This window comes from Schistocerca nitens, chromosome 3 (genome assembly GCF_023898315.1).
Source record: "Schistocerca nitens isolate TAMUIC-IGC-003100 chromosome 3, iqSchNite1.1, whole genome shotgun sequence".
NCBI lineage: Eukaryota > Metazoa > Arthropoda > Insecta > Orthoptera > Acrididae > Schistocerca > Schistocerca nitens.
The window spans coordinates 725,973,163-725,995,679 of NC_064616.1; the positions used below are offsets into that span (position 1 = coordinate 725,973,163).

The 22,517-nt window shown below is 46.1% G+C and overlaps 1 protein-coding gene across 2 annotated transcripts in view; it reads left to right on the forward strand.

Annotated features, from left to right (window-relative positions):
* Positions 1–22,517, forward strand: part of LOC126248697 (trehalase-like) — a 238,376-nt gene that overhangs the window by 1,090 nt on the left and 214,769 nt on the right. The gene's annotated exons all lie outside the window — the stretch shown is intronic.

Consider the following 22,517-nt stretch of genomic DNA (forward strand, 5'->3'; position numbering starts at 1 on the left):
CTCTTTTAATCAGAAGTGATCGTGAGTGGTTTCTGTCATCAGTGAATTCGGTGCTGTCTTTTCGCGGTTTGAAGCTGCACTGGCATCGACTCAGCTGTTGCCAAAGTTGTGTTGGCGACAGTACAGTGTACAATTGTCGACCTTGGCTGTCGATCTGCACAATCAGGCGCGATTGTCACTCGGCCGCCCTGCCACTACCTGCCTACTCACTTTTGCCGTCAACTGTCCATCAGCGCCTTTTGAAACTCAAAATTTCGGAGACTTTCTGCTGCTTCTGAAAAGATTCGGCTCTATCACAGGGGCTTTAGCAGCGTTGCTTTCTATATCTCGGTAGATCTTTGCACAGTCCCGTAGACGTTTTTGTAGCTGCAAATCATCGTGCTCATTCTTTTTCTTATCTTACAACTGAACGTTTCGCACGATTCCTACAGCTGTTGGTATTTACTTCTTTCGCTGTGCTTCTTATATCACCTACAACTTTCACGCATATTTCATTCACCGCCAAGTCAAAAAGTTCAATTATTTCCATAATTTCTGCGATTCGCTTGTCAGTAGGTTTGCGAGTGCTTTCAATTTTTGCTCTGTTTTCAATATTTTCTTTACAAATGCCAATTACGTTTGAGTCTTCATTTATTTTGTGACGCAGCATGTGTTTATCTGTAGATGGATAGATGTGGTGTTGGATTTCTATTTTATCTTCATTACATTTGCAAAAAAAAAGTGGCTCTGATCACTATGGTACTTAACTTCTGAGGTCATCAGTCCCCTAGAACTTAGAACTACTTAAACCTAACTAACCTAAGGACAACACACACACCCATGCCTGAGGCAGCATTCGAACCTGCGACCGTAGCGGTCGTGCGGTTCCAGACTGTAGCGCCTAGAACCGCTCGGCCACCCCGGCCGGCTACATTTGCAGATTTTGGATTTTATATTTTATTAATAACTTTCGTTTCCTGTTTTGTAATGATTCCTATTCCAGGTCCGCCCGTGGATATCATCGTTTGGACAACAAAACGTTACTGTTTTATTTTCCTTTTATATATATATATATATATATATATATATATATATATATATATATATATATATATATATATATATATTTCGATACCGACCAGTGAAGATTACTTTCCAAGGAATAAAGAAAGACTGCGTTTAACGTCCCGTCGAAATCGAGATCATTATGGACGGAGCACAATCTCAGATCATGTCAAGTACGGCGGGGCAAATCAGCCGTGCCCTTTCAAAGTAACCATCCTGGAATTTGCCTGGAGTGATATAGGGAAATCAGGAAGAACCTAAATCTGGATAGCCGGAGGAGGGTTTGAACCATCGTCCTCCCGAATGCGATTCCAGTGTGCTAACCACTGCGCCACGTCGCTCGGTGATCGTGTTCCATCTCGACATCTTCCGTCGTTGTTTCCAACATTTTCAGCATCGTTTTCCGTTGTACCAGCAGCCTCAGACCAATATAATATCCACGGTGAGGGGACAACGTAGGCAGCACCGATCAAGTAGCACCGTGCACTAGATATCAATCATTTAAGAGGATCGAAATACAAATGTAGACTGGCAACAAAATTAAACGATCAATTCTTCGGAAGCACGTAACTGTCTCCCAATGCAACGCATAAGGTAGAAATTCGGCTCAGAGCTGCTTACAGCCTTCTTCGGCAATGGTGCAAAAGCGTGGCACCCAGCGACGTCACCCTCGGCCTCGACGACACTTCAAACAGCAAGGCGTCGACGCGTGCGAAAAAAATACCGTAGCTCAGAACCTTATGTGAGCTACAAGGTGGATTATTGATGTCATATTGACAGGAAATTTCACTGCATTTCTGTCCAACGGCACTGCGGGCGTGTCACATTATGAGAAGGTCATCGCAGCCCCAATTACCCAGATTTCACCCCTTCTTTTGACATCTCTGCGATGAGTGTCAGAACCGCGACACACAGCGTTGAAATCACGGAGACTCTCTATGGGTGGCGAGAAAAACGGTTGAGGTACACTGTCGCTCAGTATCGACACGGAAAGGCCGCAGGGCGTGGCACAAAGCACGTCAATGGTTCCACCCCTTTCCCTGGGCGTCGATTGCCACACATTTCGCGGTCGAAACTCTAGTTCGTAGTTCGATAAGCAGCTGAAAGCTTTTCTTGACAATATTTGACGCTGCTGACACTCTCGGACGTTTCAGTCTTTCTCTAAGGACATCGTGGGGTTGCATCCTCACTGAAAGTGACCGCACCCCTTTGGAGTGCGGCGCGATCGTATATGTCGCTCTCGTGTACAGGATGGAACTACCAGGGACCGTTCAAAACCATCCGGATAAATTTAAACGTGATCCGCAGCAGCTAAGAGTACGTACGCTTTTTCAGCGTTCCTGTTTTCCGACCTCCTGTACAGTGATCGCGCGGGAATGGAACATTAGCATGTGTGTGAATAAAACAGCAGTGTCCCTCTAAGACCCATACCCCCAGTTCGGCAACACCCTCGGTGACACCAACGAAACTTTGTTGAGCGCGATACCTGTCAGAAGCTTCGACACCAATTCAGCCTAGCGACTGCTCTAGCACCTTCAGGTAGGCAAACCGCACCCCAACCCACGTTGAAGGAGTTACCTAACTCTCAGGCGCTGGAGCAGCCGCCAGGTTTATTTGGTGTCGAAATTTCTGAAGGTGCATTTCCAACGTGCTCACTAAAAGTGCGTGGTGAAACTGAGGGTGTTGCCGAACTGGAGGTGGGAAGATTTTAGAGGGAACCTTTGCCGTTTTATTCACACAGATGTTAATGTTGCACTCCAGCGTGATCGCGCCACAGGAGAGCGGAAATCAGGAGGGTTGAAAAAGCGTTAGTCTCATATCCTGCTTCATATCAAGTTTAAATTTCGGATGGTTTTGAACGATCCTAGCAGGTTCATCCCATCCGCGAGAGCAATAATCTCGGCCGTGCTGTACTCCAACGGGGAGCGATCACGTTCAATGGGGACGCAGCCCCACATCGTCCTGAGAGAAGGATTGAAACGTCCTCAGGTGTCAGCAGTGTCTAAGGCTATCAAGGACATCTTCCTGTTGCTAATCTCACTGCGAACTGTCGTTTTAGACCGCCAAATGTGTGGTTATCAACGTCCCCCGGAAAGGGGTGGTTACTTTTACGCCCTTTATGCCATCCTCTGAAGCTTTTTCGCGTCGATTATGAGTGGCGGTGTATCTCAAACGCTTTCCTCGGCCACCCATAACAAAATCTCGTGATTACGACGCTGGGTGTCGCGGTTCTGGCCTTCATCGCAGAGATATCAGAAGAAGGGATGAAATGTGGGTAATAGGGGCTGTGACGACTTTCTCATCATGAGACATAACCACGTTGTCGTTGGGCAGAGCTGTTGTGAAATTTGGTGCCAATGTGACATCAATAACCCACATTACAGCCCACTGGAACTTCCAAGCTGTAGCCTTTTTTTCGCATGTATCGACACTTTGTTGTTTGAAGCGTCGCCGAAGCCGAGGGTGACGTCGCATGGCGCCATACTTTTGCACTATTACAGAGGAACTTTGTAGTAAGATTAGGACAAATTTCAAACATAGACGCCGTAACAGAAACCAGTTTTGGGATTTCGAAAGAAAAAAATGGTGCAAATGGCTCTGAGCACTATGGGACTTAACATCTGAGGTCATCAGTCCCCTAGAACTTAGAACTACTTAAACCTAACTAACCTAAGGACATCACACACATCTATGCCCGAGGCAGGATTCGAACCTGCGCCCGTAGTCGAAAAAGCGATTCCTTAATTCTGTTCCGCATTGTATATCTTACGCTCAAGTAGGCTATTTGTAAGTGGTCTCATACGATGAGATACATTTCGTTTCTTTATCTATTGTCTTAAATGGTATGAGAAAAAGGGAGACGCTGAGAAAATGGCGTACATTTGAGTCGTATCACTCAAAATCGATAAGTAATATAATATATAATTTTGATGCGCCAGAGAAAACAACTATGGCAGTTTTATATATGTTGCAATTATCGTCTTCATAAAAAGCTATAAACTAGTTTCAGTTAGTTACATATTTTACGGATCATTTACGCGACTTTTACGTATGTGACACATTAATTATTATACACACTATTTGCGGGAATTAATTTTTACCCTCTAATACAAAAAAAAAACGACGTACCACAATGAAATCGGTAGATATGATCTGCGTGTACAGACAAACAAATGATTAAAATCTTAGAAGATCTGGATGATTTATTCAAGAGAAAGAGCTTCACAAGTTGAGCAATCAATAACGTGTTTCTCCACCTCTGTCCCTTATGCAAGGAGTTATTCCGCTTGGCATTGATTGATAGAGTTTTGAATGTCCTCCTGAGGGGTATAGTGACAAATTCTGCCCAACTGCCGCGTTAGATCATCACAATGCCGAGCTGGTTGGAGGACCCTGCCCATAACGCTTCAAACGATCTCAGCTGGGAAGAGATCAGGCGAGCTTGCTGGCCAAGGCAGAATTTGGCAAGCACGAACACAAGCAGTAGAAACTCTCGCCGTGTGCGGGCAGGCATTATTTTGCTGAAATGTAAGCCCAGGATGGCTTTTCATTAAGGGAAATAATATGGGGCGTAGAAAATCTTCGACGTATTGCTATGTTGTAAGGGTGCCGTAGATGACAAGCAAAGGGATCCTACTATGAAAAGAAATGGCACCCCACACCATTCCTCCTTGTTGTCGGGGCGTATGGCGGGCAACAGTTAGGTTGGTACCCCACCGCTGTCCAGGGCGTTTCCAGACACCTTTTGTTCGGATATCGGGGCCTGGAATCTCACTGACTGGAGCAGAACTGTCTCCAGTAATGAGCCCCGCTCCTAAATGTGCCCCGATGACTAGCGAAGACGCCCCAGACGGAGGTGGGTTACCAACATGATTGTCACCCGCCATACATCCCGACACCCAGGAGTAATGGTCTGGGGTGCCATTTCTTTTCTTAGAAGGGCCCCTTTGGTTGTCATCCACACAGCGGTATGTCGACGATATTCTACGCCCCGTTTTGTTGCATTTCATTGCAAACCATCCGAGGCTTACATTTCAGCAAGAAAATGCCCGCCGCACATGGAGCTTGCCAAACCCTACGTTGGCCGCGAAACTCACCGAATCTCTCATCAGTTGAGAACGTTCAAAGCATTATGGGTAGGGTCCTCCAACAAGTTCAGGATTTTGAAGATAACGCGCCAATTGGACAGAGTTTGGTACGATGTCCCTCAGGAGGTCATCCTACTACTCTCTCAATCAATGCCAAACCGCATAGCTGCTTGCATAAGTGGCAAAGCTGGACCAACGCTTTACTGAATTCCTAAATTTGTGGAGCTGTTTCTCTTGAATAAATCGTCCAGTTTTTCTGAAATTAAAATCATTTGCTTGTCTTCACATGTAGATCATATCTACCGATTTACGTCCCGTTTGGATCATTACTTCGTGGTCCATCCTTTTTTTCGTCCTAAAGTGTATGTCTGGCTAAATTCTACCCACTTACAGATGAGCTTTAAGATAGCGAAAACTAATTCACAGCCGTGATTACACAGAAGTCCGTTCTTTAGCTGTGTATACGCTATAGATTTCTAAATTAAAAATTCGTATTGGAATGATAAGAATGACAATAGAAAACATTTTCAATTTCAATTAACTTCATACTTTTCAGACAGTTTGTACGGTTGGGGAAGGAAGCGAAGATTTTTGTCGCAGCATAGCTCACCACCTGTCAAGCTAAAGTCAACTTGAATGATGAGTAACGAAATTGAAACTTCTTGACAGATTAAAACTGTGTGCTGAACCGAGACTAGAACTCGGGACCTTTGCCGTTCGCGGCCAAGTGCTCTACTGGCTGAGCTACCCAAACACGACTCACATCCCGTCTTCACAGCTTCAGTTCTGCCAATACCTCGTCTCCTACCTTCCAAACTTCACAGACGATCTTCTGCGAACCTTGCAGAACTAGCACTCCAAGAAGAAAGAAGTGCTAGTTCTGCAAGGTTTGCAGAAGAGCTTCTGTGAAGTTTGGAAGGTAGGAGACGAAGTACTGGCAGAATTGAAGCTATGAGGACGGGTCGTGAGTCGTGCTTGGGTAGCTCAGCAGGTAGAGCACTTGCCCGCGAAAGGCAAAGATCCCGAGTTCGAGTCTCGGTCCAGCACACAATTCCAATCTGGCTCAAAAAAAAATGGCTCTGAGGACTATGGGACTCAACTTCTAAGGTCATAAGTCCCCTATAACTTATAACTACTTAAACCTAACTAACCTAAGGACATTATACACATCCACGCCCGAGGCAGGATTCGAACCTGCGACCGTAGCGGTCGCGCGGTTCCAGACTGTAGCGCCACCCCGGCCGGCAATTCCAATCTGCCAGGAAGTTTCATATCAGCGCACATTCCGGTGCAGAGTGAAAATCTCATTGCGGAAATATCCCCCGGGCTGTGGCTAAGCCATGTCTCCGCAATACCCTTAATTCCAGGAGTGCTAGTTCCGCAAGGTTCACAGAAGAGCCTCTGTGAAGTTTGGAAGGCAGGAGACGAGGTACTGGCAGAATTGAAGCTGTGAGGACGGGGCATGAGTCGTGCTTGGGTAGCTCATTCGGTAGAGCACTTGCCCGCGAAAGGCAGAAAGGTCCTCAGTTCGAGTCTCGGTCTGGCACACAGTTTTAATCTGCCAGGAAGTTTCATATCAGTGCACACTCGGCTGCAGAGTGAAAATTTCATTCAGTAATGAAATTGGTTTTATGGAATATTGTAATTATCGATATTATTATTCAGTTTTAATCCCGACTTGTTAGGAACAAGTTTCAGATCAATAGTGCGTGCATCAAGCGTCAATTTTTGCAGGACTTCCTGCATTTCACTACACATATCTGGCTTTGCAACTTCCCCGCGTACGACAGCATCATTTGTGAATAGCCTCACGTAACTCTTAACGTTGTCAGCTCTTATAACACTGACTTTCGATACCCCATAGTTTTCATTACATATGACAGTTTCTCACCGTAAAGAACTAAGCACTGAGTTCTATCTGCGAGTAAGTCCTCAATACGATATATCTAGTCTGATATATCCTGAGATCTTATCTCTCTTGACAAGACGCTAGTCCGAAAGTATATCGTACGCCCTCAGGAAGTCACGACGAGCAATATCAACTCGGATGCTCTTACCTAATGGCTTCTGGATCTCATAGACTAACAGAGCGAGTTGAGTTTCACAAGAATGCTTTTTGCAGAGCCTATGTTGATGTTTTCAGGATAGGGTATTTTAATTTTCCATGTTCTAGCGGACTTTACATCGTACGTCCGAACAATACAGGTACTGCAATATCGTATCGTATTCCTCTGTACTGGTGCAAAGGGGGGGGGGGGGGGGGTGCAACGTTTCGAACAGCAAGGTATCGTTACATCCGGAAAAAAGGCTATAACTTGGAAGTTGCAGTGAGCTGTAAGGTGGGCTACTGATGTCACATTGGTATCAAATTTCACAACAGCTCTGCCCAACGACAACGTAGACATGTCACATGATGAGAAAGTCGTCACAGCCCATATTACCCACATTTCATTGCTTCTTCTGACATCTCTACGATGAAAGTCAGAACCACGACACCCAGCGTTGAAATCATGTGGTTTTCTTATGAGTGACCGAGGAAAACGTTTGAGATACACCGCCGGTCAGAATCGACACGAAAAGGCTTTAGAGGGTAGCATGAAGGGAGTCAATGAAACCATCCCTTTCCCTGGGGCGTTGACACCAACACATTTCGCAGTCAAAAACGACTGTTCGCAGTGCCATGGGCAACAGGAGGATGTTATTGATAATCTTTGACACTGCTGACAACACTCGGACGTTTCAACTATTCTCTAAGGGAATTGTGGGGCCATAACACCACTGAACGTGACTGAGCGCCTTTGGAGTACAACGGGACCGAAATCTTTGCTCTCGCGGACAGGATGGAGTCGCTAGGAACCGTTCCAAGCCATTCGACGAAATATGAACGTGATACGAATCAGGAAATGGTACTCATGCTTTTTCAACCCTCCTGTTTTCCACCCTCCTGTGGCGTGATCACACTGGAGTGCAACGTTAACATGTGTGTGAATTAAACAGCTTTTGGTCCCTCTAAGACCCCACCCCCAGCTCGGCAACACTCTCGATTCCACTCAGACACCTTTTTCTGAGCACGTTCAAAACGTACCTTCAGAAAATTCTACGCCACATTAACCTGGCGGCAATTCCAGCGCCTGAAGGTTAGGTAACTCCTTCAACATAACCTGGCGGCTACTCCAGCGCCTGAGGGTCAGGTAACCCCTTCGACACCAGATGGGTAGGGTTTGCCTTCCTTAAGGCGCTAGAGCAGCCGCCAAGCTGAATTGGCGTCAAAGTTCCTAACACATACGAGGGTTGTTCGGAAAGTAAGGAACGATCAGTCGCGAAATGGAAACCACAGTGAAAATCAAAACTGTTGTCTTTGCACATTTAGCTACACCTTCGAGGTACTTCTCTACATAGCTGGTGCTTCGACTTAGACTTTTGTCGGAGCGTTATACCAAATTTCCAACCCCATCGTCATAGTAGGCAGCCGCCTGCGCTTTCCAATAATTCTCTTCGCTGGCCGATAGCGCGTAGCCTGCGTCCAAGTGTTGTCTTCGTATCCAGCGTTTCATGTGAACAGAAATGACATTCAGGACGAGCCAATTAGGGCTGCGTTGTGCGTGATCGAACACTTCCCATCGGAAAGAGTGCAGGAGCGTCTTCACTGCCCCTGCAGAGTGCGGCTGAGAATTGCCATGTAGAAGGAAGTGCGTGGTAATTGTGTTAGGTGGGCTGCATCCAATAAGGCGTAGGCTCTCAGCGGTCCCTCCTACTTGGCGGGAGACATCGTTGTTCTAGGCTCCTTTACTCGCTCACAGTGCGCTCACAACTGAAAAGAGCGTCTTGATGCGATCGACTGGCATACTAGAGACACTGCCCAAAACATCTGTGAAAAGCCTCGTCGGATTTTGACAGTGGTTTCCATTTCGCGACCGATCGTTCCTTACTTTCCGAATAGCTCTCGTACATTTGTATCGTGCTCAACGATGTTTCGTGGATGTCGCAGAGGGTGTTGACAAATGTGGGGGAGAGGGGGGGAGAGGGGTGGGGTGGCGGGAGGGGGTGCTAGAGGGCCTTTTTGCCGTTTTGTTCATTCACATGTTCATGTTGCTTCCCTCCTCCCCCACCCCTCTTTATCAAGACACAGGAGGGCTGAAAAAGCATAAACACCATTTGCTGCCCAGGATCACGTTTAAATTTCGACGAATGATTTTTAACGGTCCATAGTGGTTCTACTCCGTGAACCAGAGCAAATTTTGCGGTCTCACTGCACTCCAAAGGGTTCAGATCACGTTAAAGAGGGTTGCAGCTCAACGATATCCATAGAGTAGGATTGAAAGGCCCAGGGAGAGGCAGCAGTGTCGAGCGTTGTCAAGAATGTCTTCCTGTTGCGCGTCGTACTGTGAACTGTCGTTTCCGACCGCGAAATGCTTGGAAATCAATGAGCCAAGGGAAGGTGTGGTTCCACTGATGTCCTTCATGCCATCTCTTAAGGCTTTTTCGAATTTATTCTGAACCGCGATCTGTCTGAAACCTTTTCCTCCTCCAGTCATAAGAAGACCGTGTGATTTCAACGCTAGATGTATCGGTTCTGACCTCCGTCACATAGGTGCCAAAACAAGAGGTGAAATGTGGGTAAGAGGGACTGGTACGACCTTCTCATCGCGTGAAACGCCCGCAGTGGCATATTTGTGGTTTCCTCCTCCAGTCATAAGAAAACCGATACGAGGGTTGTTCGGAAAGTAAGGAACGATCGGTCGCGAAATGGAAACCACAGTGAAAATCAAAAGAGCTTTCTTTGCACATTTAGCTATACCTTCAAGGTACTTCTCTACATAGTCGCCACTCCGACTTAGAGATTTGTCGGAGCGTTATACCAAATTTACAACACCATCGTCAAAGTAGGCAGCCGCCTGTGCTTTCCGATAATTCTCTACGCTGGTCTATAGCGCGTAGCCTGTGCCCAAGTGTTGTCTTCGTATCCAGCGTTTCATGTGAACAGAGATGATACTCAGAACGAGCCAATTAGGGCTGTGATATGGGTGATCGAACACTTCCCACCGAAAAGGGTGCAGGAGCGTCTTCACTGCCCCTGCAGAGTGCGGCTGAGAATTGCCATGAAGAAGGAAGTGCGTGGCAGTTGTGTTAGGTGGGCTGCATCCATTAAGGCGAAGCCTCTCAGCGGGCCCTCCTACTTGGCGGGAGATATTCTTGTTCTAGGCACCTTTACTCGCTCACTGTGCGCTCACAACTGAAAAGAGCGTCTTGATGCGATCGACACGCATACTAGAGACACTGCCCATGTTTCGTGGGTCTCACAGAGGGTGTTGACACAGAGGGGGGGGGGGGAGAGCGTGGGAGGGGGGGGGGGGTGAGAGGGGGTGCTAGAGGGCCGTTTTGTTCATTCACATGTTCATGTTGCTTCCCTCCTTCCCCCCCCCCCCCCCCTCTTTATCAAGACACAGGAGGGCTGAAAAAGCATAAACACCATTTGCTGCCCAGGATCACGTTTAAATTTCGACGAATGATTTTTAACGGTCCATAGTGGTTTTACTCCGTATACCAGAGCAAATATTGCGGTCGCACTGCACTCCTAAGGGTTCAGATCACGTTAAAGAGGATTGCAGTCCAACGATATCCCTAGAGTAGGATTGAAAGGATCGGGGAGAGGCAGCAGTGTCGAGCGTTCTTAAGAGTGTCTTTCTGTTGCGCGTCGCCCTGTGAACTGTCGTTTTCGACCGCGAAATGCTTGGAATTCAATGAGCCAAGGGAAGGTGTGGTTCCACTGACGTCCTTCATGCCATCCCCTAAGGCTTTCCCGAGTTTATTCTGAACCACGATCTGTCTGAAACCTTTTCCTCCTCCAGTCATAAGAAGACCGTGTGATTTCAACGCTAGATGTATCGGTTCTGACCTCCGTCACATAGGTGCCAAATCAAGAGGTGATATGTGGGTAAGAGGGACTGGTACGACCTTCTCATCGCGTGAAACGCCCGCAGTGGCATATTTGTGGTAAAATTTGGTGCCAATGTGACATTATTAACCAACCTTACAGCTCACATGAACTTCTGGGCTGTGGTTTTTTTTTTTCCACATGTGCCGACAGCATGCTGTTTGAAGCGTCGCCTTGTCCGATGGTGACATCGCAGGGCGCCACGCTTTTGCACCATTCAGAAGAAAGTTATAGACAACTTTGAGTCAAAGTTCTGCGTCGCAACGGGAGACAATTATGGGGTTTCGAAGATGTGGTGCTTTAATTGTTTTGCACAGTGTACTTAACTGTTGTCATTAATTCAGTAATCGATCAATAGCTCCCGCTCCTGAAGGTGTTCGGTTGCACGTGCTGTCCTCCATCCTTACCTCTTGCTGCCTCTCCAACTGACGACAGCACTGGGTGCCTTTCGAATTTCTGAAACCCAGTGGCCAAATTTAACGCTATAACGAGGCAATGTATTTTATCGCTATCATGTCCATTTCTCGGATAGTTAGTGCTGTTAAATCTCCTACAATCTGCACCTCAGTATTATCAGTTATGTTAGAGGCTTGCTTTTCCCCTCCCACAAGTAAACACTTGCTACTATTACTTTAACACAGCATGATTTTAAACAACAGCTCGAGTATTGTTGTGAGATTATACCGATTTCCTCGCAATAACAGAAAAATTAGAGTTGTGCCTCTTGAGAAAGTCGTTTCGGGACCTTGAAGTAGTGTAATTATCAGCCGGATGTCGGCAATCCATCCCATTTGAAGTGTCCTGTGATGAAACAGTCACGGCTGAAGACGCACGAAGACAGTATTCGTGGTCCTTCACCTTTCTGTCGATATTACATGCTCAGATAGTTTCTCCCACTTTTTTATCGCTCACTAGTTTTACATTATTCTGTACAAATATTTTTCATCGCGTATCGCTTGGCTCCTTCATGTTTTCCAGTATTAAGATTTTAGAGGCGTAATTTTGTTACACGATATGCTAGTAAGCATGGACTACTACGTAACAGATAGAGCAAGGAAAACAGCAACAGATTCCGAGTTTTGTTCCAAAAAAATGGTTCAAATGACTCTGAGCACTATGGGACTTAACTTCTGAGGTCATCAGTCCCCTAGAACTTAGAACTACTTAAACCTAACCAACCTAAGAACATCACACACATCCATGCCCGAGGCAGGATTCGAACCTGCGACCGTAGCGGTCGCGCGGTTCCAGACTGTAGCGTCTAGAACCGCTCGGCCACTCCGGCCGGCCGAGCTTTGTACTTCGGATTATGTGTCAATTTTATTTTTCAAAGCCACTCTTCGCTCTTCCGTAACACTGCTATACTACTCATAGAGGATGAATTTTGAAGCTTTCCACCATTTGCTGTCAGGTACTCGAGATCACACTAGATACCGGCTCCTCGGATCAAATACTAACTAGTAGTCCATGTTAGGCTTCATCTGCTGATATCAGGTGAAATCATAATAAAGAAGGAGTTTTCATGTCTTTACGTCTTCGGTACAAGTTCACGTACCCTCATACTCGCGCAACTTGATTTGTCTTTTTTTTTTTTTTTTTTTTTTTTTTTTTTTGTCGGACGAAATTGTCTGAAAATTCTGCATACAGTCAAAACTTCTGCAATAGTTTCTGACGTGTTGACTCGCCATGGCTCACTTCAAAGAGTCCTTCAACAAATTACCATGCCGTTCTCCGCTATTCATAAATCCCTTTTTCTGCTGAGGAAGCCAGTTATTTAGAATTCACGTCCGAAATTTAAAAAACAATGGCTCCTTCACTAACATTGCACAGGTAGCAATTGTTCGAAGTGTATTAATCACGGAATCTGCTCTGTGGATCAGAAAAAGATTTAAAAGAGTTTCTAAAACTGAAGTATTCTTATGGAATTATGCGCCCATTCTAATTCTCTTACAAAAGCATTTTCTGTGGGTTTACGAATGCTGCCTTTAAGAAAACGGGTGTAACTCAAAAAATACTAATTACATTTTCCACTTAATAATCAAAACATCGAAAGTACGAGGGTGAGGTTATAAATAAATCGCAAACTGGGATGGAGATATTAGAGCCGCGAGCACCAGCCTGAATTTTATTTTCCTTTTCAACATGCTACCCTTGTAAACTTAAATACTTATCCTATCTTCCGACAAGGTGTTAGAAGGCTGCAGCATAGAATTCTTGAGGCAACGTTCGCGTCCAACGAGTGATCTCTCGGGAAGTAACAAGTTTATATGAGTGTGTGGTGTCTGTTTCTTCGGACATGTCCGAAAGAAGAGGCAGCATGAGGGATCCACAGCGGTGATACATATTATGTAAATTGAAGGGGGGGGGGGGGAGAGAAATGAAAGGAAAGGAACTAATTATATTAGCTACATTGAGACTTTGTGCAGAATCAGCGGCGACGAATAAAAATGTGTATCTGACTGGAACCCAAACCCGGGACCTCCTGCTCACTACTCAGTTGCGTTAACCACCGCGCCACCCGGACACAGTCCCACCTAGCGTCTCCTATCCGCACCCCCCCCCCCCCCCTCTGGTCCATTTCCTATGTCCTCCATGATCGCTAATTTTAGATTCCCGCTAGAGGTTGAACGTAAATGTGCATCCGTACTCAAGGTTGTGGATTTATTTCCCATCGAGGCGAATCAGTTATATGAACGCGTGGTGTCTGTTCTTTTGGACATGTCGAGGTCCGGTCCGGCAGACATTTTCACTCATCGCCGCTGATTCTACACAAAGTCCTGATGCAGCTGATATCATTAGTTCCTTCCCTTTCCTTTACTTTCTTCCATCTCTCTCTTCAATTTACATAGTTTAACAAGTTTATTTGATTCCTTAACTTGCTACAACCCACAAGACCGATGTGTTCTGCGGGTAGCCTAATACCCCTAGGCGAGAAAACAATGTGCCGTCACTGGATAACCAGGGCGGCCAGGATGCTCCCTGTTCGTGACTCCCTATATCCAACTGAACACAGATTTCCATGAAATACAGCTTAACAATATAATGGATGAATTTCGCTATGGACGTGCTCTGCAGAGGGTCTCTTGACTCAGAAAAATAGGGTCGTTCTATTCGGCTACGCACTCATAGGACGCCTGACATGTTGATCTGACTGAAGGCCTTTAACCAATAGCCACGGAATACCTTCTAAATACGTATAGGCGCGAAATTCTGAACGATATGCGGTATTCTGTCGTTTTCGACTTGTTTATTGACTCACCCTCGTCCATGAAGCTCGTTGAATGGTACCATAATAAGCTTGCCGAACAAATTATTAGTCCCCCCCTTGAAATATCACACTGATGACAACGCATCTACGCTCAGGGACGATGTCTACCCCTACTTGCAGTGTGTTTTTTCTCGGCACGATAGCACCTACTAGCAGGACAATGCAACGCAATGCAACGTGTCACACAGTTCGCGGTGTACGTACGTTGTTCGGAGAGCACCATGATGAGTTTACCATACTCTCCTGAACACCAAACTCTCCGGAATTAATCCCAGTCGAGAATCTAAGGGACCACTTCGATCGGCTTGCTGGCGACGGCACTGGAGTTGACATGGCTCCACATCCCTGTTGGTACCTTCCATAACCGTTCTGACTCTCTTCCTGCACATCTCACAGCAGTCCACGCTATAAAACGTGGTTATTCAGGTTTTAGCAGGTGGTCACATTAATGTGACTGTAGATTACCATCAATTTGTACTGGGATATTAATTTCAACATTTCGGCGTCGATGTATTGCCTTTTCTTCAATATCTTCATGTTTAGTATGCTATGGACACAGCTGACTACCAAGGTGACAAGAACCTTGTTCGCAGGGCAGCACGCATACACTTCAGGTGTCGCATACACTAAGGCACTCTGGCGCAACTCGACTGGCCCGCTGTATGACCGGATCTTAACCCCATAGAGTCCCATACACTATACGGCACTGCGGATGAAATGTAGTACTCAATATCCCCCCAGTTTGATAGCTCTACGTATAGAACGGCCTGAGTACTCTCCGGACCTAAGCCCAATAGCGCATGTTTGGGACTCCCTTGGCTGATTTGTTTCTCAACGAACACCCTCTCCCTGAACCGCGAAAGATCTGAAAGCCGCCTTGAGAGAGGAGTGGGATAATATCCTCCAAGAACTCCTCAACATTTTGGTAGCCAACATGAATAACAGGTGCAAAATGTGCATTAGTGTCCGAGGAGGGTATATTCCTTACTGCGAGTCTGTTATCGACCTTTATGTTGGGAGTCTAACAGTGTCAAAAATGGACAATATTTTTGTGTATTATTCTGCTTTCCCATGTGGTGTAATCTGTACCATTATATCTGCCCCCGGTAGCTAAGTGGTCAGCGCGACAGAATGTCAATTCCTAAGGGCCCAGTTTCGATTCCCGGTTGGGTCGGAGATTTTCTCCGCTCAGGGACTGGGTGTTGTGTTGTCCTAATCATCATCATTTCATCCCCATCGACGCGCAAGTCACCAAAGTGGCGTCAAATCGAAAAACTTGCTCCCGGCGAACGGTCTACCCGACGGGAGGTCCTAGTCACACGACATTTATTTTATTTGTACCATTATTTGTTATAAATATACCACTCCCCCTCGATTAAGTACTGTGTTGCTACGGAGGAAAAACTAGCGTTTGACGTCCTATAGACGACGAGGTCACTACAGGCCATCACAAGCACGAAATGGCCAAGGATCACGAAGGAAATGGTATAATATACCGATTCAGTATTGTCTGTACAATGACTTGTCCACGGAACGGACGTTTGTCATTGTTTTGATAGAAGTTGCGTTGAAGGGTATATTCACTTTTCTAAAATATAACTTTTTACTTAGGTAATTGTCATGAAATACACTTAAATGAAATTTATTCGCAGTTGCGAATACGATCAACCTTCAGCTGTATAACAGAATGACCATAATGAAAATTTGTGCCGGATCGAGACTCGAACCCGGATTTCCCACTTTACAAGAGCGGCCACCTTAACCGCTTTGGCTATCCGTGCGCGACTTGCGGCCAAATCCAAAATTCCATGTGTCGTCGTTCCTATGTCACAACATGTACTCGTTCACACAAGTACGCACGAGTAACCGCCGACTGCAGTGGAAATACAAATGCATGTACGAGTACCGGTTGCGATGCAGGAACGACGACATGGAAGTTTGGGTCTGGCCATGATTCGCGCACAGACAGCCAAAGCGGTGAAGGCAACCGTTCGCGTAAAGCAGGAAATCTGAGTTCGAGTCCCGGTCGGACACAAATTTTCACCGTCGTCATTTTCTTATATAGCTGACGGTTGTTTGTATTCGCAACTGCGAAAAGATTTCATAACGAGTAAGTTACCGCAGCTCCTATTCCTTTGGACAGACATACATGTCAGGCATGTGCGAAGAAACATTGCGTAGTTCTTGACAACACAGGCATTGCAATATCGTATCGTATGGAGTTGAATTCCCTGTCTTATAGAGGAGTGATCATGTCCGCACTACTGGTGTGTACGAACAACGTCCAGATACGGTTCTGAAGTCTTATGAATCTCTAACTACGAAATGAAATAAATATCTGCGCTTTTGAATATTTGTATTTCAGAACTTCAAATATCGGATAACATGAAGCAGCAATCATTCGGTTTCTTGAGCCATCGATTCCAACTACGATGTCTGCTTTCTAACACATCGCAAACACAACTTGCCTTCATTACTCCACGACTTTCTGACAAGAGCACAAAATGGTTCAAATGGCTCTGAGCACTATGGGACCTAACATCAGTCCCCGAGATCTTAGAACTACTTAAACCTAACTAACCTAAATACATCACACACATCCATGCCCGAGACAGAATTCGAACCTGCGACCGTAGCGGTCACACGGTTCGGGACTGAAGCGCCTAGAACCGCTCGGCCACAGCGCCAAGATTACAAAGACAAGGTACAAAGGTGTGAAACAAAGCGGTTTATATAGTCGTCAAAAGTTGGTGCATTTAAATTTACACAGTTTTACGTTGAAGCTACAAAATTTTCACCCGTCGCCAATGATACCGCACGAAGTCCCGATGCAGTTAGTTCCTTCCCTTTTCTTTCTTTTATCCCCCCTCTTCCTTTAGTTTATATAATTATGCATGAAATAATGTATTTTACTGGGTATAGTTTCATAAGAACTGTTTTTATTTATAAAATGACATTAACGATATCCATAGGAATCGAAGAATTCAGAAACTGTCTCACGCTTGATTACACTATAAGAGGCAGTATCTTTTCCAACGGAATCATCTCGGTCGTGGTTTACCGAAACAGCGGAAAACTTACGAGTAGATGTACACAGTCGGAGGAGAATTTGAGCCCCGCTCCTGCCAAACGCGATTCCGCTCGTTGACGGTAAGTTAAATGTATGTCATCCTTTTGATATGCTCAAAGAGGGACAGCCTGGCAGCGAATTAAACTGTGAGTGGAGTGCGAATCCGCGCGGTGCTTCATTAAAAGCTACAGCGTATATGAGATTCCAGTTAAGTGCAGCACTTTCTTACGTTGTGGGAAAGGAAAAGTGACGTCAGTTGTTGGAAGCTTCCGCAACACGTCATGTATACTAGGCGCGCTGCTTTCACTTGCTCTCTTCGGTCCTGAGGACCGAACGGGGTGAGGAGGGACTTTCAAACCTCCATCCAGAAATTTTTCTGTGGTTTCCCTAAACCAGAGCACCAGAATTCTGGGATCGTTCCTTACACAGACGAAACACGCTGCTCCTGTCCATCAGAGCAAGTGCGCTGTCACTGTCTACATCTACAGCCATACCCAGCAAGCCACATGACGGTGCATGGCGGAGGGTACATCCACTACCACTAACTGATCCTCCCTTTCCTGTCCCATTCATGAATGGCGCGTGGGAAGAATAATTCTCGAAAAATCTCTGTATTAGCTCTAACTTCTCGAATTTTCTCTTGGTGATCATTTCGCGATAGGAAGGAGGACGTAATATGTTGTTTGACTCTTCCCGGAACGTACTGTCTCGGATTTTCAATGGTAAACTTATCCGTGATGCTCAACGCCTTTTTTGTAGCGTCTGCCACGGGAGTTTATTGAGGATCTCTGTAACGCTCTCGCGTCGACAACGATCCCGTGACGAAACGAGCCGCTCTTCGTCGGATCTTATCTATGTCGTGAATTAATCCGACCTGCTAAGGGTCCCAGACTGATGAGCAATACTCAAGAATCGGTCATACAAGAGTTTTGCAAGCCGCTTCTTTCGTGGCTAAAGTATATTTCCTAAAGATTCTTCCGATGAATCTCAGCCTGACACCTGCTTTTCCTATTATTTGTTTTATGTCGCCATTCCACTTAAGGTCACCACGGATGCTTAGTCCTAGATATTTGGCGGTAGTTACTGTTTCCATCAGTTTGTAACCCACAGTGTAATTGTACAGTAGTAGATTTCTTCTCCTATGTATGCTCAGCATGTTACGTTTATTTACGTTCAGGGTCAACTGCCAGTTCTTGCTCTATTCATCAATCCTCTGCAGGTGTTCCTGCAAATCGCTATAGTCTACTGGCCTTGCTATAGACAACTGCATTAGCCGAGCGGTCTAACGCGCTGCGGTCATGGACTATGTGGCTGTTCCCGGCGGAGGTTCGAGTCCTCCCTCGGGCGTGGATGTGTGTGTTTGTCCTTAGGATAATTTAGGTAGTAGTGTGTAAGCTTAGGGACTGATGACCTTAGCAGTTAAGCCCCATAAGATTTCACACACATTTGAACATTTTATATATATATTAAATGGGCAGACTAGTCTATTTGGCTATATTCTGACGTTATGCGGCATTGATGTGGCCTTCATAGAATCGTTTTGAGAGCTATGAGGAAAACTGACAAATCGTATGCATTACATATGTAAAAAAATACATCTTCAGAGTTGTTAACAGAATAACAATGAAGGTTACTGAATTAGCTCTTCATCGGTGCCGACTTAATCAATGATCAGAACATTTCCATTTTTGTGAGGCTGTTTCTAGATAAGCCAATTCCGACTCTCTCTGGAGTGCTCTAGCAAATAAGAAAATTACATGATTGTTATCCTAAAATGACCATCTCACACACATTCCGTTAACGATTGCTATTTCTTACACCAAACGTCGTAATAGCATTGATCTCATCATATTTCGCTAGAAACTGTCGTGTAGGCCTATTTATTTTATCCTTGCTGGCTGAGAACTTTAAAATGATAAATTCATCGTTTTATCTCGTATAATTTTAGAGCGATTGCGACGTTTCTTCTGGAACTCAATCAGTGGGAAGTACGTATCTCATTTAGCGTGTAATGGCGCTTGCGAAGCCTTCCGGAAGTGGCACAGAAGCGAGCGGGTCAGTTGCCGGCCAGCCCAGGCGCGGTCGCGCATTGTTAGTGAGAGCTGAATGGCCGGCAGAATGACCTCCTTTCGTCCTATCCGCGGCTTTCGTCGAGGCCGCAGTCTTTTGCAAAGCGGCGTGCTGTCTGAACACACCGCACTTTCGTTAAGAAGGTTTCGCGGAGGTGACGTCGGCAGTTTCTCTCTGACAGCATTGTGCTCAACTTTTTCTTCGTTTCTTCAATTACGTCTAAGTTACTACATCCTTCTAGCAGGATAACTGCGGCTCGTCTCCTACATCATGTGGAGCAAACAGAGTAGATGGAGAAAGTGTGCAATACAGACAGATGTTCTGTGTCATGTTTTCCTTTTTCGGGAATCAGAGAGATTTTGACGGGAAGTTTTTTGTTTGATTTATTACGATTCTCCTTAACTAGTTGGGTTTTTAGAGAAATACGGCCATTCGGTTAGATAATATCGATGTATAGTCGATATTACCTACGTCGAAGTCTAACAGCTTTGCTCTGAAGTGACGTCTAGATGAGTTCCTTGCTCGTTATCTTCAGCTGTTGATCACGCTTTACGTCTGGGAAGAAAACGAGGGCGTTGAGTACCCTAACAGGTATATGCCTGTAGCCCGATATAAAGACGATGATGATGATGAATATCGAATCAGTGACTCATACTGCTCACACTGAGTGACGAAACGTGGTGAGAAGGCACTGGATGTGTTGTTAGCAGCGACTCGGTCCTCCGCGAGATTTGAAAACAGCAGGTATAAATTCTACGGGGTGTTGGAATCGTTCTGAAGATACATTGATTCACGCATCTACTCAAAGTCATTCATGTGACGTGCAAGGTGGGTTAATGACGTCACATTGGCACCAAAGATCACCAAAATTCTGCCGAGCGCGACTGTGCTCGTGTCACACGATGGGAAGGTCCTCACAGCCCCTCTTACCCACATTTCGCCCCTTCTTTTGACTCCTCTGCGATGGAGGTCAAAATTGCGACGCCCAGCGTTAAAATCACGCTCATTTCTTACGAGTAGCCGACGAAAACACTTCAGACACACCGCTGCTCTGAATAGGCACGAAAAGGCGTTAGGGGGTGGCATAAAGGGCTTCAGTGAAATCACAACTTTCCCCTGAGGCGTTGATTCCCACGCATTTGGCGGCCGAAAACGACAGTTCGCAGTGTGATGAACAACAGGAAGACGTGAAACTTCCTGGCAGATTAAAACTGTGTGCCGGACCGAGACTCGCACTCGGGACCTTTGCCTTTCGCGGGCAAGTCCTCTACCATCTGAGCTACCCAAGCACGACTCACGCCCCGTCCTCACCGCTTTACTTCCGCCAGTACCTCGTCTCCTACTTTCCAAACTTCACAGAAGTGAAGGATGGGGCGTGAGTCGTGCTTGGGTAGCTCAGATGGTAGAGCACTTGCCCGCGAAAGGCAAAGGTCCCGAGTTCGAGTCTCGGTCCGGCACACAGTTTTAATCTGCCAGGAAGTTTCATATCAGCGCACACTCCGCTGTAGAGTGAAAATTTCAAAAATGGCTCTGAGCACTATGGGACTTAACATTGAGGTCATCAGTCCCCTAGAACTTAGAACTACTTAAACCTAACTAACCTAAGGACATCACACACATCTATGCCCGAGGCAGGATTCGAACCTGCGACCGTAGCGGTCTCGCGGTTCCAGATTGTAGCGCCTAGAACCGCACGGCCACTCCGGCCGGCTGAAAATTTCATTCTTGAAACATCCCTCAGGCTGTGGCTAAGCCATGTCTCTGCGATATCCTTTCTTCCAGCTAGTTCTGCTAGGTTCGCAGGGCAGCTTCTGTGAAGTTTGGAAAGTAGGAGACAAGGTACTGGCGGAAGTAAAGCTGTGATGACGGGGCGTGAGTCGTGCTTGGGTAGCTCAGGTGGTAGAGCACTTGCCCACGAAAGTCAAAGGTCCCGAGTTCGAGTCTCGGTCCGGCACACAGTTTTAATCTGCCAGGAAGTTTCATATCAGCGCACATTCCGCTGCAGAGTGGAAATTTCATTCTGGGAACAGGAAGACGTTCTTGGCAGCCTTTGATAGTGCTTATACCCTTGGTCCTTTCAAGACTTCTCTAAAGATATTTTGGGGCTGCATCCGCATTGAACGTTATTGTACCCCTTTGGAGTACAGTGCGACCGCTATTTTTGCTCTCGTGTACGGGCTGGAACCACAAGGCACCGTTGCAAACCATTCGATGAAATTCGAACGTGATCGGAAGTAGCAAACGGTGCTTATGCTTTTTCAGCCCTCCTATTTCGCGTCCTCCCGTGACGTGATCACGGAGGGGTCGACTTTGACACACGCGTGAATAAAACGGAAAATCGTCCCTCCAACACCCTCGAGTTCAAAAAAACCCTCAGTGGAACCTAGCCACCTCTGTTGGTAATTTTAAAAACGAACGTGTACAGAGACAACCTGTAAATACGAGGTGCCTGGAGATATCAGGTAGGAGGTTGACACTCCTGCGATTCCATCTGCCTATGGTTCTAACCTGTACACGAGGGAAAAATTGCGGCCGCGCTGCACTCCAAAGCGGTGCGATCTCGTTTAATGGTGACGTAGCGACAGTGTCCTTAGAGAAGGGTTCAAATGTCCTAGGGTGTCAGCAGTGACAAAGATTACCAAGAACGTCTTGTTGCTCATCGTACTGCGAATTGTCGTTTTCGATTGCGAAATGTACGGGATTGAACGCCTGAGGGAAGGGGTGTTATCATTAACGACTTTTATTGCCGTCACCTGATGCTTTTTCGTGTTGATTCTGAGAAGTTGGTGTGTCTGGAGTGTTTTCCTCGGCCAGTCATAAGAAAACTGCATGATTTCAACGCGCTTCGCATCGTGTGACACTTCCACGGCTGTGAAGTTTGGTGCCAATATGACATCATTAACCCACCTTGCACCACACATGAACTCCTGCGCTGTGACCTTCTTTTTTCGCAAGCGTGGACAACTTGCTGTTTGAAGCGCCGTCGAGCCGGTGGATGACGTCGCAGTGCGCCAGGGTTTTGCACCATTATTAAGAAAGGTT